This window comes from Elephas maximus, chromosome 4, assembly GCF_024166365.1.
Source record: "Elephas maximus indicus isolate mEleMax1 chromosome 4, mEleMax1 primary haplotype, whole genome shotgun sequence".
In the NCBI taxonomy this organism is placed as follows: Eukaryota; Metazoa; Chordata; class Mammalia; order Proboscidea; family Elephantidae; genus Elephas; species Elephas maximus.
In genome coordinates this window covers 78,482,462-78,502,728 of record NC_064822.1, presented here as the reverse complement: position 1 = coordinate 78,502,728, position 20,267 = coordinate 78,482,462, and positions in this window count along the sequence as shown.

Here is a 20,267-nt window from a genome sequence, read left to right as displayed (position 1 = left end):
CCAATTGATGCATCTTAGATGGCCGCTTGTTAGCATTTAAGACCCCAGACGCCACATGTCAAAGTGGGATGCAGAATGTTTTCATAATAGAATTATTTTGCCAATTGACTTAGAAGTCCCCTTAAACCATGGTCCCCAAACCCCCGCCCTTGCTCCGCTGACCTTTGAAGCATTCAGTTTATCCCGGAAACTGCTTTTGGTCCAGTCCAGAAACTGGGTTACTTTTAACTGACCAGTTTAAACGGTAATTGGAGCAAAAGCAAGATGAGGCCACTTATATAAAATGCAAAAGGTTACTGCTTTTTGTCTTTGTACATCTATGTAGTTTTAACCGTGTCACATTGTATTAGATCTTCATCAATTTGGGGCATGTTCTCATACCCAAAATTACTAATAATCTTCAGCAATTATAGTTCTTCAACACCAGAGTCTTACGAACACCAGAGAAACGTCTCAAATAGCTTCATATCAGAAACACATAAACACTTGCAAAAAAGAAAAAACACTGCCAGTCATAGCTTTAAGAAAGAACCTGATTCACAAATGTCTCCTCTCCAGTGTTTTATTCGGCTTCATAATTTCCCCCTTCATCTTCTCCATTGCTGTTAAAGCAGCTTCTGACACTGGGTGATCCAAAAGGCCTAGAGAACTTTAACTACCCTGACCTGACTTGACCTGATTAAAGAATAAACCAAAAAATACCTGCCGTTCACCTTAGGGTTATGGTTAAGTTACCACAGCAATAATGTCGTAAAACATGCTGCAGACTTTATTTAATGTGGCAGAGTTTATTTTGGTAGCTTTATAAATGCCATTAGACTGCTATTCATGCCAGCACTATAGGCATAAAGATGGTCACTTAAATTTTGTTTTAACTTACCAAACTCTATAAGAAAAATTTTATCATTTAGTGGTACTTCTGAAGGTCTTGGGATATATTCCTCAGAATGATAGAAAATAATCCCCATATTCATTATGAGTTTTTTAAGAGAGACTATTTCTCTGAAGTGGATAAAGCCAGCACAGGCATCAGGCCAGGCCTTCCAGTCATAGTAAAGTAGAGCAATAAAACAATTATTTAAATTACAAGTAAAAATTTCACTTTAGTTTATTACAAGTAAAAAAATTCACTGTAATTATCCTCAACTTTCTGTTTGAGGTTTTATTTGTCAAAGTTCAAAAGAACTATTTTAATAAACTAAATGGAGTCCTGGAGGAGCAGTGGTTAAGAGATCATCTGCTAACCAGAAAAGGTAAGCAGTTGGAATCTACCAGCCACTCCTTGGAAACCCTACAGGGCAGTTCTACTCTGTCCTATAGGGTTACAATAAGTCAGAATAGCCTCGATGGCAACTGGTTTTTTTTTTTTTATAATTATTATTATTATTCTTATAAAAATTCCATCATAATAGAAGATGAATGTAATAAAGGGAATGCCCAGATTAAAGACTGACAGAAGGGGCCTAATACCAATTACCACCCAAATTCTGCTTCTTTATTGAAGAAAGCTCCATGCCATTCGAAGTATGATTTAATGTTTCAAAACAAGTCTTTGTATGATCAATCCTAAGAGACAGAATCCTTATATATCTAGCAGGCAGCAAGATAAAACATTTCCAAATTGTTTCCTACCCCATTTTATTATTTATTCATTTATTCAGCAAATATTTATTGAAGATGCACCCGACATTAGAGTGTTCAATGCACTGGGGTTGTAATAAAAATGAAAAAAAAAGGGGGCGGGGGTCTGGGGAACATGGTTTGAGGGGACTTCTAAGTCAATTGGCAAAATAATTCTATTATGAAAACATTCTGCATCCCACTTTGACATGTGGCGTCTGGGGTCTTAAATGCTAACAAGCGGCCATCTAAGATGCAGCAATTGGTCTCAACCCACCTGGAGCAAAGGAAAATGAAGAACACCAAGGTCACACGACAACTAAGAGCCCAAGAGACAGAAAGGGCCACATGAACCAGAGACCTACATCATCCTGAGACCAGAAGAACTAGTTGGTGCCCGGCCACAATCGATGACTGCCCTGACAGGGAGCACAACAGAGAACTCCTGAGGGAACAGGAGATCAGTGGGATACAGACCCCAAATTCTCATAAAAAGACCATACTTAATGGTCTGACTGAGACTAGAGGAATCCCGGCGGCCATGCTCCTCAGACCTTCTGTTGGCACAGGACAGGAACCATCCCCGAAGACAACTCATCAGACATGAAGGGGACTGGTCAGTGGGTGGGAGAGAGATGCTGATGAAGAGTGAGCTAATTATATTAGGTGGACACTTGAGAGTGTGTTGGCAGCTCTTGTCTGGAGGGGGGATGGGAGGATAGAGAGAGAGGGAAGCCGGCAAAATTGTCACGAAAGGAGAGACTGAAAGGGCTGACTCAAAAGGGGAAGAGCAGGTGGGAGTACGGAGTAAGATGTATGTAAACTTATATGTGACAGACTGATTGGATTTGTAAACGTTCACTTGAAGCTTAATAAAAGTTAATAAAAAAAAAATGTTAAATACAAAAAAAAAAAATGAAAAAAAGAAAGTCCACATCCTCAAGGTTACTTAAGGCCCAATGCAGGTAAAAAATAAGTGAACAGTTTCAATACAGTGTTATAAATATTAAGAAAGAGCACAGGGCTTTTCATGCCCAATTAAAGGAATTATATAAAATTTCTGGGGAAGCAACTCTAAATGGGTATTTGAAGGATAGGCTTTTCACCCAGTGATTACTAGTTAAAAACCCAAGAATTTTGCCCTAAATAAAGGTAAACCCAGGCAAGAGTACCTGGAGTAGAGACAATACTCTGCTAACTTCAGCAAGAAAGAAAAACACAAATACCTCATTTCCAAATTTAGTCAGCTAGGGACATTGAGTCAGGCTACTTAAAACAGGCTCAAAGTTTAATCATTCCAAGTAGTTGAGTATTGTGCCTCTTATCTACTAATCTAAAATTAAATTTTCCATTTAGCTTTGACATAGAGATTATTTATAGGCATTTTTAAAAAAAGAAGAAAAAAAAAAAAAAAAAGGAAACCAAAAAGCTTAAACCCAGGGCATATTTCCTAAAACCAAAACTGGGTGAGAAGAAAGCGACACCTAATGGTTTTGTTACTTCAGAACAACCCCAGTTCCTCCCCAAAACTCAAGAAACCAAAAAAGAGAGACTTTGACATAAGCCATGAGATAAAGATAGCCTCAAAAGTCATCTTAAAAAATCAAAAAATCAACCAGCCCTCTGGGAAACCAGCCTGATGCATCCAATCTGATGTTGTGCTGGCCTGCAGAAACTTTTGACCAGAAGGCATTCCAAAGACCAACCATAAATAACTCACACGGTATTAGACTCCTTATAAAATTCTTTTTTTTACTTTTGTGAATAAATAATAATAACAAACACTTATGTAGTGTAATCAAGTACTAAACCCTGTTCTAAGTGCTTATATATATTAACTCAGTTAAAGATTTTTTTATACAATCCACAATATTTATACAAATGAATAAACAATAAATCCTGTTAAAACCCTTACGGTTAAATAGGAATAAATTGCATTGAGAAAAGACAAGAATACTAAATGGATTTAATCACTTCTTAGAAAAGAACTGCAAAGGAACTTGAGAGGTCAGGGTTTATTTTTGGCCCTCAGGAGCTGTTGAAAAATCTATCCCTTGAGAGGAAATGCAGCATTTTTACTTACTGTTATTTATTCCTTAGGGTTTTTTTTGGATAATCCTTTCTAGACTTTTCTTTGCTTTTTTGTTTTGCTCCTCTGTGAAAAGTATTTTTTCTATTTTTTATTCCATCACTAAATTTTGCTGGTATTTTACAGGCTTATGAGGTAAACTCCTGAACAAGTTATCTCTTTCAAGGCTTCATTCCTCCAATTCTAGAAACAGTTATCAGGTGAATGGTAATCTCTGGTTTAAGATTAGTAGGTCACATAACCAAGCCAATACCAAGAATAGGTATATAAATCACAATGTATGTTTCTTCTATAGCAAAATGTCTTCATAAGAAAATTAGAATATAAGCATTGATCTATATTTACTGAAGAAAGATTTCTTAAATACTGTGTTAATCACCCTAACTCGTCAACTATCAACCAATATAAACTGTTCCTAAATCTAAATGTAGTTCTATTTCTCATAAAAAATGGTATAAATCATATTTGTTCTCACCTACAGTTTTGGGCGGCGCAATCAGTTAAGGGCTCGACTACTAGCCGAAAGGTTGGTGGTTCAAACCCACCCAGAGGTGCCTCGGAAGACAGGCCTGGAGTTTTGCTTCTGAAAGGTCACAGCCTTGAAACCTGATGCAGCACAGTTCTACTCTGCACACACAGAATCAACTCAAGGACAACTAACAACAACAGCAACACTTTTATTAGTCAATGAATTACAGGTAGTCCCTGACCTATGACACAGTTGAGTTACATAAACTGCACTTGAAACTGTCTGCATCTGTTTTGTTTTCCATCTGATCGTTAGTAATATATACTGTATACAATGTTGCAGCATATAACTTGCTAATGTTACCATTCTCAGATGTTCACTCGCAAATGTTCAATGTTGATAATAAAAAGCAATAATAATGAAAACTAAAAAAATGAGGCATTCAACTAACATCAGAATTGACTTACAACAGAGCTGTCAGAACAGAACCCCGCTATAAGTCAGAGACTCCCTGTACGTAAGTTCGGTTTGAGAAACAACTTCAGGATGTAAGGTAATCACGGGATGAACGCATTAATTTATCTCTTCTCAAACCAATCAAACCCACTACTGTGGTGTCCATTCCAACTCATAGCAACCCTACAGGACAGGGGAGAACTGCCCCACAGGGTTTTCAAGGCTGTAAATCTTTACAGAAGCAGACTACCACATCTTTCTCCCATGGAGCAGCTGGTGGGTTTAAACTGCTGGGCTTTCAGTTAGCAACCAAGCACTTAACCACTGCATTACCAGGGCTCCTTAACTCCTTAATTTATCTCTTAAGCACTCACCATTTGTTCTGAAACATCTTTTGTTGTTATGTAAACACTCCTCACACTTCTTGAAGGCGGGAGTGGTACAGAATGGAGTTAACAGGTCTCCTGCTTTTGAAGTGTATTTCTTCTCCCTTCTTTTGTAATGGTCAGAACAGAAAAGCCTAGACTATATAATTTTACCAACTAAAACAAAACCAAACCCGCTGCCAATGAGTCAATTCGGACTCATGGTGACCCTATAAACCAAAACCAAACCCACTGCTGTAGGGTCAATTCTGACCAGTAGATTGTCCCATAAGGTTTCCAAGGAGCAGCTGGTGGATTCAAACTCCAGCCTTTTGGTTAGCAGCTGAGCTCTTAACCACTGCACCACCAGGTCTCCATAACTTTGCCAGGATGTATAAAACCTTTATTTTTCCAACCAAGAAGAGGCTCTGTAAGAAACCACATTTCTATATGACCCAATCTTCTCTCTTTTCAGATGGAATATTTTATGTATAATGTATTTTGCACGAAATACATGAGGATTATCCATTAACCAACCTGGTAATCCCCAGCTCCTTCCAAATTCCTTAAAGGAGTTGGTCAGTTTGTTCTCCTTAGAAGAAAAGGAGCCCTTATTTCAGACATATAACCCAGGGTAAGTGTGAAGTCGATGGACCCACTGCTGAATAGATAAAACTCTAGCCCACATCATTTATTGGCAACTTCCAGGAGCATAAGAAGCAAGTTTTTTTATTTTTTAAAACAAACAAATCTTTATTGTCTAGAAATATATATATATATTTTTTAAATCCCCCACAAAAGATGCTATTCTCTCATTTCCCCATTAATCGATGCCAATTAAAATAAAATAATTTTTTTTTTATATATAGATATAAACTCTTTACTTCCCAACAAATGATTCTCTCTTCCCCTCTCTCCTCAGGTAACCACTAATAACCATTGGTTTCTATACATTTACCTATTCTTGTCATTTCATATAAGTGAGGTATTTGTCCTTTTGAAGCAAGATTTTTCATTATTTCTCTCAAAGAGGAAAAACTGGAAAAGAAAAAGTTATAGCTATTAAGAGGAAAAACTGTTTCGGTCATGCTTCTGGCTCTGGAAAAAAACGACACGCTACTCACAAAAAACTCAAGGATGAAACTCACAAAGTTCTCCTTCCCTCAGAATCCCCAAATTCCTTCACAATTTGAGCCCTGGAATCTCTCTTTCAGTTTCTTCCCAAGTAAGGTCCTCCTCAACCTTCCTCAGGAAGCACCATCTCCCAGCCCTCACTTACACACAGTTCCAATAGTTAAAACAGTGCTTGGCACATAATTAGGCCCTCAATCAATGTTTCCTGACTTAATTAGTTAGTTAATTGCCATATGAAAATACCTGCAATCTTTCTAACTTGTTCACAGGTCAATTTCTCTGGCCATAAACCCACTGCCGTTGAGTCAATTCCAACTCACAGCAACCCTACAGGACAGAGTTGGACTATTCCATAAGGTTTCCAAGGCTATAAATCGTTACGGAAGCAGGCTGCAATATCTCTCTCCTGTGGAGCAGGTGCTTGGCTCAAACTGCCGACCTTTTGGTTAGCAGCTGAGCACTTTAACTACTTCACCAGCAGGGCTCCTTTTCTCTGGCCAGTCAGACTGTAAATACGGTAATTTCAATTTCACATTTATATTTCCGGAGGTGTGCAGGTGAAGCCATAATGTTAAATCAAACTCACAACTGTTTCAGGGAGGAGGATGACAGTAGTTAGGACAATTTCCCCCAAGACACTAGGTTGCCTAGTCAAAAGAAACTTAAACAAGGCAACAACTCTCTTGGTCATTAGACGCCAGCAAGAACTCTCTTGGTCATTAGAAGGCTTGGTTTTCGCATCTGTGAAACAAAAGAGTAGGTCTAGAGGTCTTGTGAAATACTGACATGACCTTTGCCATAGAGTTTAGGGTGAAAACAAGAAAGTGACTGTAGTAAACAAGAAGTTCTGCGGTATAGCCAAGATGGAAATATACTTTACCAGAGAACCAGATAGCGGAATGCTTCTCTCATGAGAAAAGAGAGACAAATCCCCAAGTATTTTCTTTTCTATGCAGCATGTCAACGAGAAAGAGAAGGAAACAGAGGAGAAATATGGCAATAAGGAAATTCTGTAGATAAGAAAAAAGACAGGGAGCTTTTTAGTAATGGTTGTAAGTGGTAAATTTTCAGAAGAGAGGATGTTTCTAAAACTGTCTATGATAAACAACCAGTTTTATTTATTTTTATTTCCAATCTGTTGTGGACCGATCTCTGTAACAGAGACACGGTAACACTTCATTCCTAAAGTTTGGAAAGAGAGCGAGCAGTATCTTGAAGGCAATACTTATCCAGTTGCTTAGCCCTGATCTGGAGGATTTTTTTTTTTTTTTTTTTTAATTTTGCAGGATGCATTGACAATGAACACACAGTTAAGAACTGTGAAGGGCATGAGATTTTACCTGTGGGGTATACAATTAACTTTATCAAAAAATTTGGTCTTTGTCCCTCTAGGGTTCTTAGAAGACAATCTCTAAAGCCTTGGGATTTCCCTAGTGATTGGAGTCTTTGTTATTCATGGAAGGACTCCAAACCACACCTGACAAGTTGTGCTAAAGAGGTGACTCTTGGTTGGGATTGGCCAGGCCAGAAAGACTCATCATATATCAACCCAACCTGGAGGCTGGAGGTTGAATTTAACCCAGGGCTTTGAACTGGTTCTTTCCAGTTTGAACTCCTACTGAGAATTTGCATTTCTAACAAGTCACCAAGAAACTATACATAAGAATCACCTGGGGATCTTGTTAAAATTTAGATTCTGAGTCAGTATATCTAGGGTTGAAATACAATTTCTCAGCAGAAAACTTGTAAGAAGTGCAAATCCTCAGCAAGGATTCAAACAGTTCTTCATGGGCAATGATTCAATTAATCACGCCTATGAAAAGAAATTTTCTTTTATGAAATGAAACACAAATAAGAACTCCCAGCACCCAAAGTGTTAATACAAATCCAACACCTTTTAGTCCTTTTTGAGTTCTGGAGGCAACATACTCCTCATTTACAAATTTTTCTTAATTTCACCAATAACTGTTGCTTGCAAACTGGCCTGCCTTGAATGGGGCCACCTGGAACAAAAGGCTCCAGAATCCGTACAAACTGAAATCAACAGACACTGCTGTTAGTGCTCTCAGAGACTCCTTTACTATAGAAGCTTTAGCAACCTCCTCTGGAGTCTCTGGACTTCTGAGTTGCCTGTGGGCTTCTGATGCAAGAAACTGCCCTTCCACAGCCCTGTACTATACACCATCAGAGCAGCAATTTGCTGGCTGTATTTGATTTAGAAGATTCATAAAATAAGATTTTGGACTTCAAGTTGAATTAAGACTTTTGGGATGATGTGGTGGGGTGAATGTGTTCTGAATGTGGGAAGGACATGAATTATGAGGGGCCAACGGGTGGAATATTATAGCTTGAATTGTGTCCTCCCAAAACTGTGTTGTAAACCCTAAACCTCTATCCTTCAACCCATTTGGAAATGGGTTGCTTTGTTACGTTAATGAGACAGGATTAGTGTAAAGTGTCTTGAGTCAATCTCTTACAAAATATAAAAGGAGCAGATTAAGGTGGGGGTGGTGGTCATTGAGATAGATGCCAAGCCACGTGGAGATCTCCAAGGAATCAGAAAACAGAGGCTGAAGAGACAAGGACCTTCCCCCAGAGCCAGTGCCTTGAATTCGGACTATTAGCCCCCTAAACTATGAGAAAATAAATTTGTTTGTTAAAGCCATCCACCGTGGTATTTCTGTTATAGTAGCACTTGATAACTAAGACTGCTGGCTCTCCTGAAAATACAAGCTCTCACTGACCCTGAGCCTATGATTCTCTATATGCATTATAACTTGGGTAATGAAAGTACCACCCTACATGCTACCTAGGCCTCCTTGCTACAGGGCGGAGACAAACCCAGACCCTCTGACATATCTCACCTGCAGGAGGAAGTGGCCTCTCCTGTCCTCAGTACCTTGCCAGATGCCATAGGCACTGAAGGAGGTCACCCCTCCCCGAGGTCCCTAGCTACCTGGAGAGTCCCTTCGGATCAACTAAGTAAATAACAATGGGAGTTCACAGACTTTACATATAACATCATTACCATTATATGTGATGGTGCTTAGTGGAATGTTGCTGTTTTCTAACCCTTAACCAAAATTTCCCTGCTAAAGGATGGGACCCAAAGGTTAAGACAATTGGTCAAACTTAAGTAGTCATCTTAGCATTATATGCTTTGTCCAATAATCTGTCCCATCTGCATGTGTTTTACAAACTCTATGGCCACTGCCTAAGAGTTGCCTCCCTTTGGGATAAAGAACTCTGGGAATCTCTGGCCTCATAAAAACAAAATATAAATCAAGGTAACAGATGTCCCTACATATGCTAAGGTCACAATACAAGGTCTCTCAAGGACACTCCTTATCCCCTTCAGAGTTCTAGACATTTCTGATAGTGATCAGGGCACTCATTTCATTTCTCAGAATATACAACCCAGGGCTCTTGAAAAAGGCATTCAATGGAACTTCCACCTTTCCTATATGCCCCATGTAGCCAGTTTAATGAAGAGGCCAATGGGCTCCTCAAAGAACTCCTATTTAAGTTACAAAGTGGCAAATGGACCCCCTGTTGGTTGTCATTTATGCCACAGGCCTTGATTAGCCTAAATTCACAACTCTTGGGGACATGCCTATACCTATGGCACACATGTCCCTCAATTGCCTTTTATGGCCATTAAGAGGGACATCTCTAAAGTTTGTGTTTTTTATGACCACTTCATCATGTGCCCTTTCCCTCTTGGTAAGTGCATCCTTCACTTCTCCTAGTCCTTAGATATCTCAGTCATCACCAAAGTTTAAATTGATGTCAAGGCATCAAAGAATGAATTGTGGTGTTAGGCTTGAAATTTAGATTCAATATTATGTGCTGCACTGACATGCGGTAAAATCAAGAGGGCCTCAAATTGCCTAACTGTAAGTCCTCTTGCCCACTCTGCTCCCACTGATAAGGTCCTGTAGCCAAACAATCCTACTTACATCATCGGACAAAGCACAGTGTCTGCACATCCCTGAGCAGTAGACTCCAGAATTATTCAAACAAGCCAATTACATCTACCCATGGGAATCAAGGGTCACCCTATCCTCTTGTTACTGCAAAGTCTGCCTCCCCAGCAGTCCTTACTTATTCACTCTGTTCCCAAGGGTAACCTCTGTGTAGCCCTGTATGGCATGCAGTGTCCTCTCCCTGGCTATAAGCATATATGACTATAAACTGCTATCAATCTCATCGGTCTAGTGCTGCGTGTTGTATATTTGGCCATTCCCATGATTCTAGGGCTGGAAACCTGCCCTCACCAATGGGATGTGATCAAAACACATATTCACAGTTTCCAGGGATTAGGATATGGACATCTTTGGAGCCATTATTCTGCCTACCACAAGACTATAAGAAAACCTACCCTTTGAGCCAGAGGGAGATATAATCTCTATCTTCAAAGATTATTAGCTATACAAACATCCTTGAAAAAATAGTCCAGAACAAAGAGCAATCAGTGTTTTGCTTTGCAAGACATGGAGAAATGCACAAGACTCAGGGAGAATTGTCTCCCAACACTCAGCACCACTTGCCACCCTCATATATTTGCATAAGAAACCAAGTAAAGATTTTAATTGTTTTAAATTATATATTTTTTCCCATACTGGTTTTTTCTTTCTTAATATGACATCTGACAGAGTGGGATTCAAGGCTGCCTTGATTTATATAGGTTTAAAAAGCTAGACAATTCCATGTACCTGTGGGAGGAGAAATTAGATCTTTTTAGCATAGTTTCTTAGTTAAATCAGGGACTATCTAATCAATCCTCATTCACTTGCAGAGATCAACGAACACTTATAGGAAGTAAAGCTATTCAAATAACTGCACGAAGTTGGTTTGGTGGCCAGCACTGGAGGGAGAGTTCTTTGATATTTTATTCCAGTGCTAAAAAATCTTCTGTATCAGGAAATTCTTCATACTTAACCTTAACCCTTGATGTCTTCAGCCGTAACCCATTTCCTCTTAATCTGCCCTCAGAGATATTTCTTTCATATGATTCTTTGTATCTTCCGGAAAGGGACAGAGTTAAAAGACTTTCATGATACTGCTCCCTAATAAATGGTTCTGCAAGAAATTTACCCTGCTATTCTTATACCAAACTCATAAAAATGACTTCTGGTAAAGTTTAGTTGTCCAGTGCAGATAAATTTTATCTATATAAAGCTATTCTCACTGGAGTGAACTGAAAGGTGTTTATTACCTTTGGAGAAGTGTTTGCATTTTTATATTTTATTTATAATAAACCAAAAAAAACAAACCCATTGCCATCAAGTTGATTCCGACTCATAGAGAATGTTAAAATAGAAGTTCCACTGACAGAGCAAGGTAAAAATAGATGATAAAGGTGATATTAGACCATCTGCAGAATTTACAGTGAAACATATTACATGACTTGAAATCTTTCATGCACATTAAGGTTATAAAATGTCAGATTGCAAGAGAATTTTTGAAGAGGATTTCTTTGGAGGTAGTTGTTACTCCTCTGTGAGCCCCACTCCTTCAATACCCTAATAAGGCTGGGGAAAACCTGACTGACCCTTGACTCACAGCAAGAGGGAGCCTGAAGGCGACTACCATGAGGGTAAAACATTTCTCCTAACTGACCTGGAAGAGCCCTAGTGGTGCAATGATTAAGTGCTCGGCCGCTAACCAAAATGTCAACAGTTCGAACTCACCAGCCGCTCCATGGGAGAAAGATGTGGCAGTCTCCTTCAGTAAATATTACAGACTTGGAAACCCTAGGGGGCAGTTCTACTCTGTGCTAGAGGGTTGCTATGATTCAGAATCAATTCAATGGCAATGGGTTAACTGATTTGGAAGCAAGAAGGGTTTTCTGCTGTGTTGGAATCAGCCTTTATTCCCAAAATTTGTCTAGGTGAAGAATTTAGTTCCTGTACACCATAGGTGGCCCCAGGGCCACCATGTATGCTTGTACAAGTTGTGTTCTGTTAAAGGTCCAACATCTGATGACAAGAGAGGGTGTGGGGATGAGCTTCATTCACATAATAGTCATCATAACCAAAAACCCTAAAACCCGTTGCCTTCAAGTTGATTATGACTCCTAGCGACATCATAGGTTTATATATTAATTTTCTGGTAGATAGCAGTAGAAGGTCTTGTTCTAACAAAGTCAATATATGTTACAAAAATTTCTCAGCAGGTAAAGGTAAAATGTCTTGAGGAATGGGTATCTCTTTCTGATAAGCACAAAGGCACCTCACTGGCACACGATGGCACTATGCGAGCTTCATGACAGAGAGAACCAACATAATTGGTTGTCCTGAATTCCATTTCAGCAGGGCTATCTGGAGATGTTAATGAGACCTCAGCAAACAGAAGCCAGAGGTGAAACATCAGATTGCAAGAGTCTGCATGTAGAATAAACAAGGGTGTTCATCTTGAACAAGAGAACTACAGAGGAGAAACTCTCAACCATGAGAGGAAATGGGTGTCCATAAAACAAAAGAGAGCATCTCAGGAGAGGGAGTTCATTTTAAATAGTGGCAAACCCTCTTCTACTATATATTACATAAGAACCTACACCTCACCTTTCCTCCTTCTTCCCTGTTTCAACTGCCAAGGTCAGTATCATTGATTGGCAAAGAAGGAAAGAGTGATGGAAGCATACATGTAAGATGGTACCACAGAGTGGTTAAGAAGTCCTAGAGGAATGCTGCTTCTCAAACTTTTCTCTCAGAGATTCAGACACCATCCACACTTAAATGACTTCTGCACAACCCCAAAATCTATTTTACACACACATAGAGGTTCCTTCAATCTCTAAGATTTGGTAAATTTTGAAATGATTTTTTTATAGTTTGATCTTTACTAGTATTTACTGAATCATGAAATAGGGCAAACTAATACCTAGGAAGGAAATGTAGAGAACAATTAAGCTTAAAAGAGGAAAGAAGACCAAAAGGTAAAAAGGAATAAGGCAGGATAAATGGAAACAGGGTAAGGCCAACAAAAGAGCCAGGTTTCCAAGTAGGACAACTTGGTATCTTTTAACTTAATTGGTACCTCATGATAGATTCAATGAAAGCAAAATGGCTGTCAGGTGGACTCAGTCACGGCCTCCAGTGGTTATCTGGTGCTGCTGAGGTGATCATAAGCCGTTGTGCCATCCTGGGATGCCTAGCACGGAAGATCAACTGTCAAGTTAAAAGGCTGGGAAGCCAAGAAAATGGTTAGAATAGGAGCCTTGAAAACATCAATCACTGAAAGATAGTCCATATTCAGGTGGACACTGAATCCAAACAGAAGCCAGGAAACAAGCCAAAACCAGAGGTTTGCTGAACTCACTATGTCCAAACCAGAGCAACAACCAAGATATCTGAGGGAAACAAGGAAACTTTGAATAAGCGGCAGTCTTCCAAGAAGGGTATGCCTGCCCCTGAGGTGTGCAAAGACTTTAGAACAAGTACAGTGCACAGAGAGTTTTGAAGGAATCAGTTTTCAGATGCTCTACTCTTTCCTACAAGTGATCTCCCTTTTCACAATGCTTTTACAAAAGGTCTACTTCTCATCCATTTCAAATCTTAAAATGGTTCCAGAACCATTTATAATGAATGCTCTGCCAATGCCTAAAATTTGGTAAATTTTGAAATTATATTTTATAGTTTGATCTTTACCAGCATTTAGAGACAACTGAATAATTTCTTTGATCAAGGTCCCATAAATAGTTGCACAGATACACTCCTGAACAAATTAAGAAATGCAGTTCCTGCATATTTTTACTTATTTAAAATAATCATCAAATGTTTTAATATAGCTATACCATTTTGAGTGGCTGCAGACTATTAATAACTATAGTGATAATTTGATGCCAAAGAAATATTTTAACACAAATAATCCTATTGTCACAGAAAAAAATACATAATTTAATTTTAACCTCTATTTACATATATTTATTTTTGCTGCAGCTAAGCTTACTAAGGTGAGCAACAACAGAAATGCAAAAATACGTTGCATTATGATAAAACTCTCTAGAAGTGAATAAAATACAATTTCAAGGAGTAAAAAATATTTTTAGTATCCCAACTATCAAGTCTTATAGAAGAGTGTTTTAAAACAGATACTGCATCTTTTGTAAAAATTTTTAACTTACAGTGAAAAAATACTAGATGTCAACTTAAAAATATGCAAGGGCTATGTTATCAAAATTCCCTTAGGAGTTATGCAAGCAGAAACATTTGAAGACAATCTCTAGGGCAATAGGATATAACTGGTAAACTTAGGGACTCAGACTGTATCTGAATCTAGGCTCAATGTATTACATGCATAGTTGTCGTTCTTGTTGTTAAGTGCCATCAAGTCAGTTCCGACTCATAGAGACGAATTTGGGCAAATTACTTAAATGGATTCCTCAGTTTTGGGACTGTTGTTTTAATATGTTATCACAATCATACCATCTTCATCAGGTTCAGGGGAAGACTGAGATGTCTGCAAAACACTTAATATATATTGTCTGGCTCAGAATAATTCCTCAAAAGATGATAACTAGGGCTGAGGGCTGTGGGGACCATGGTCTTGGGGAACACCTATCTCAATTTGCATAACATAGTTTATAAAGAAAATGTTCTACATTCTACCTTGGTGAGTAGCGTCTGGTGTCTTAAAAGCCTGTGAGCAGTCATCTAAGATACTCCGCTGGTCTCACCCCTTCGGGAGCAAGGAAAAATGAAGAAAACTAAAGATACAAGGGAAAGATTAGTCCAAAGGACTAATGGACCACATCTACCACGGCCTCCACTAGACTGAGTCCAGTACAACTAGATGGTGCCCGGCTACCACCACTGACTGCTCCGGCAAGGATCAGAATAGAGGGTCCCAGACAGAGCTGAAGAAAAAGAAGGACACATTCTAACTCAAAACGAAAGACCAGACTTGCTGGCCTGACAGAAACTAGAGAAACCCTGAGAGTATGGCCCCAGACACCCTTTCAGCTCAGTAATGAAGTCACCCCTGAGGTTCACCCTTCAGCCAAAGGTTAGACAGGCCCATAAAACAAAATGAGACTAAAGGGGCACACCAGCCCAGGGGCAACAACTAGAAGTCAGGAGGGAACAGGAAAGTTGGTATCAGGGAACCCAAGGTTGAGAGGCGTGAATGTTGACATATCATAGGATTGTTAACCCATGTCATAAAATATGTGTACCGTTTAATGAGAAACTGGTTTGCTCTGTAAACCTTAAAGTACAATAATAAAAAAAAAAAAAAAAAGATGCTACTTATTATTCAGCAGATGTCATTTGCAGAACATAATCCACCAAGACCTATCATGCAGGAACTCACAACACTTGGCTTTTCCTGCCAGACTCACCTTTCTGTGACGTCTCCAGGGTTCTAAAGGATTAGTACTAAATCCCAATCTCAGCTCAAAACATATATCATCTCCAATTTTCCTTCAGAAAGTGCCCTGGCAATGGAATCACCAAGTTTCTTAAATATATATTGGACATTAGTTCTCTCCCTTGTACTGGCACATATCCCAAGTCTCCTCCTAATGGCTGGCTCTCATTCCTTAACAGATTTCTAGTTGACTATGAGCTCAAAGTTCCTCCAATGATCTACTCAACTATGACATAGTTCTACAGTATAAAAACAATTTTTCTTTCCAACTCAGCTGACTTTGTCTAGAAGAGATGCTCACCTGGAGCTGTTTAACAGTTTCAGGTGATATGTGATAAACCGTCAGTCTGTTTCCATTGAAACCTTGCAGACTCAGCGTGCTTACTTTGATGATTCCTTTAGAGGATTTTCCTGAACTTCCGTAGATGTGTGGCTCTCTTTCAGACTCTCCTGTTCGTCAGCCGCAGAGTAGTTCTGTAAACTTCCTGGGGCTGTTTCTTTCCCAGAGATCAAATTATTCCTCTCAAGCCTTCTACCTGTGGAAACCAGAAATTATTAAACATTCCAACTATTTTCTGCAATTTTGCCTAGTTTTAACACTTTTAATCACACTGAATTATTTCTCCAAATAAGCCTTTGGGTTTTATTCAAGTTGAGCCTACGAGATAGGCCTATTCAAAGAGAGAAAACACAAACTATCATATTAAAGCTTCAACATAGCTGATTTTTAATTTGATCAAAGATTTTTTTTTTAATTTGATCTGCACAAGGCATGGGTTTTCTGAAACAACCTTGTTCATTCCCCAATTTGATTTAAAAGTTTAATCAATTTTTGAAAATCATTTAAGTGCCACCATATTAAAAATATATATATATCAATTAAGTAATAATGAACTTTGAGGATATTTCAGAGAAATGGAACAAATTTTTTTTTTTAATTACCACTATTTCCATCATCCAATAACAACTATTGTTAACATCTCTGGATTTTTTCTCTAAGCAAAAACAAAAGCCTATGCCCCCCACCTCCGTACCCCCTTACACACACAAACACACACGCACACACTTCGAAAATTAAAGGAAAAAAACCATTGCCATCAAGTCAATCCTGACTCATAGGGACCCTAGAGAACAGAGTATAACTGCCCCACAGGGTTTCCAAGGAGCTCCTAGTGGATTTGAACTGTTGACGTTTTGGTTAGTAGTCATAGCTCTTAACCACTACACCACCAGGGTTTCCTTGAAAATAAAGGAAGGGAAAAGAAAAATAGGTCCAAATGTGATTTCCTGACTTGAAATCTTTTGCAGACATTCATGCTATTTACGCCACAACCTTCATTTCCTTAGGTCACCAAAAAGAACAAGAGGCTTTCTGAGCTGGCTGAGTTGTTCTTACCTGTCCCTCTGCCCTTCTGCTAATGAAATTTCCAAAGTTGTCTCTTGCTTTTGCTAACTAGACAGGCTTCCTACCGTTTCTGTCCTTTAGATGGCAGCATGATCTCTAACACTTTACTGCCTTTTCTCCACCAAGTTATGCAGTTCTCAAAAAAAAAAAAAATGAATATGTTAAGGTTGAATTATTTAAGGGAGTGCGGAGGAGCTGGAGAAGTTGGCAAAGAGGACTGGTCATTGAGGGCGAAGGTGTGGAAAATTGGGAAGCTAGAAGTTGTCTGCGGAATGTAAATGTCAGATTACAGCCACAACAGCTAAACCAAAGACAGTGCACGTGTGGGTTATCGTGGTCATATCTCACTCTTACAATTGTTAGTTGTGAGAACTGATGAACAACATTAAATTTGTTTCATTTATTCAACACGTACTTATAAACATACTACTTGGTGCCAGACACTGGGATACAGAGGAGAATAAAACAGATAATTCTCATTCACTTGTTCTGCCCTCATGTTGTTGTTAGGTGCCGTCGAGTCGGTTCCGACTCAAAGCGACCCTATGCACAACAGAACGAAACACTGCCCGGTCCTGTGCCACCCTTAAAATCGTTGTTATGCTTTAGCTCATTGTTGCAGCCACTGTGTTAATCCACCTCGTTGAGGGTCTTCCTCTTTCCGGCTGACCTGGACTCTGCTAAGCATGATGTCCTTCTCCAGGGACTGATCCCTCCTAACAACACATCCAAAGTATGTAAGACACAGTTTTGCCGTCCTTGCCTCTAAGGGGCATTCTGTCTGCACTTCCTCCAAAACAGATTTGTTCATGCTTTTGGCAGTCCATGGTATATTCAATATTCTTCGCCAACACCACAATTCAAAAGCGTCAACTCTTCTTCGGTCTTCCTTATTCATTGTCCAGCTTTCACATGCCTATGATGCAATGGAAAATACCATGGCTTGGGTCAGGTGCACCTTAGTCTTCAGGGTGACATCTTTGCTCTTCAACACTTTGAAGAGGTCCTTTGCAGCAGATTTGCCCAATGCTGTAAGTCTTTTGATTTCCTAACTGCTGCTTCCATGGTTGTTGATTCTGGATCCAAGTAAAATGAAATCCTTGACAACTTCAATCTTTTCTCCATTTATCATGATGTTGCTCATTGGTCCAGTTGTGAGGATTTTTGTTTTCTTTATGTTGAGGTGTCATCCATACCGAAGGCTGTGGTCTTTGATCTTCATTGGTAAGTGCTTCAAGTCCTCTTCACTTTCAGCAAGCAAGGTTGTGTCATCTGCATAACACAGGTTTTTAATGAGTCTTCCTCCAATCCTGATGCCCCGTTCTTCTTCATATAGTCCAGCTTCTCAGATTATTTGTTCAGCATACAGATTAAATAGGTATGGTGAAAGAATACAACCCTGACACACACCTTTCCTGAATTTAAACCAATCAGTATCCCCTTGTTCTGTCCGAACAACTGCCTCTTGATCCATGTAAAGGTTCCTCATGAGCACAATTAAGTGTTCTGGAATTCCCATTCTTCGCAATGTTTTCCATAGTTTCTTATGATCCACACAGTCGAATACCTTTGCATAGTCAATAAAACACAGGTAAATATCCTTGTGGTATTCTCTGCTTTCAGCCAGGATCTATCTGACATCAGCAATGATATCCCTGGTTCCACGTCCTCTTCTGAAACCAGCCTGAATTTCTGGCAGTTCCCTGTCGGTATACTGCTGCAGCCATTTTTGAATGATCTTCAGCAAAATTTTGCTTGAGTGTGATATTAACAATCTTGTTCTATAATTTCCACATTCGGGTGGATCACCTTTCTTGGGAATAGGCATAAATACGGACCTCTTCCATTCAGTTGGCCAGGAAGCTGTCTTCCATATTTCTTGGCATAGATGAGTGAGCACCTCCCGCGTTGCATCTGTTTGTTGAAACATCTCAATTGATATTCCATCAATTCCTGGAGCCTTGTTTTTCGCCAATACCTTCAGAGCAGCTTGGACTTCTTCCTTCAGTACCATTCGTTCCTGATCATATGCCACCTCTTGAAATGGTTGAATATCGACTAATTCTTTTTGGTATAATGACTCTGTGTATTCCTTCCATCTTCTTTTGATGCTTCCCAAGTCATTTAATATTTTCCCCATGGAATCCTTCATATTGCAACTCAAAGCCTGAATTTTTTCTTCAGTTCTTTCAGCTTGAGAAATGTCGAGCGTGTTCTTCCCTTTTGGTTTTCCATCTCCAGCTCTTTGCACATGTCATTATAATACATTACTTTTTCTTCTCGAGGGGCCCTTTGGAATCTTCTGTTCAGTTCTTTTACTTCATCAATTCTTCCTTTTGCTTTAGCTGCCCAATGCTCAAGAGCAAGTTTCAGAGTCTCCTCTGACATCTATCTTGGTCTTTTCTTTCTTTCCTGTCTTTTCAGTGACCTCTTGCTTTCTTCATGTATGATGTTCTTGATGTCATTCCACAACTCGTCTGGTCTTCGGTCACTAGAGTTCAATGTGTCAAATCTATTACTGAGATGGTCTCTAAATTCAGGTGGGATACACTCAAGGTCATATTTTGGCTCTTGTGGACTTGCTCTGATTTTCTTCAGTTTCAGCTTGAACTTGCATATGAGCAATTGATGGTCTGTTCCACAGTTGGCCCCTGGCCTTGTTCAGACTGATGATATTGAGCTTTTCCTTCATCTCTTTCCACAGATGTAGTCAATTTGATTTCTGTGTGTCCCATCTGGTGAGGTCCACGTGTATAGTCGCCATTTATGTTGGTGAAAGAAGGTATTTGCAATGAAGAAGTCGTTGGTCTTGCAAAACTCTATCATTCATTCTCCAGCATTGTTTCTATCACCAAGGCCATATTTTCCAAGTACTGATCCTTCTTAGTTTCCAACTTTCACATTCCAATCGCCAGTAATTATCAATGCATCCTGACTGCATGTTCGATCAATTTCAGACTGTAGCAGCTGATAAAAATCTTCTATTTCTTCATCTTTGGCCCTAGTGGTTGGTGCGCAAATTTGAATAATGGTCGTATTAACTGGTCTTCCTTGTAGGTGTATGGATATTATCCTATCACTGACAGCGCAGTACTTCAGGATAGATCTTGAAACGTTCTTTTTGACGATGAATGCAACACCATTCCTCTTCGAGTTGTCATTCCCAGCATAGTAGACTATATGATTGTCCGATTCAAAATGGCCAATACCAGTCCATTTCTGCTCACTAATGCCTAGGATATCGATGTTTATGCATTCCATTTCATTTTCGACGATTTCCAATTTTCCTAGATTCATGCTTCGTACATTCCAGGTTCCAATTATTAATGGATGTTTGCAGCTGTTTATTCTCATTTT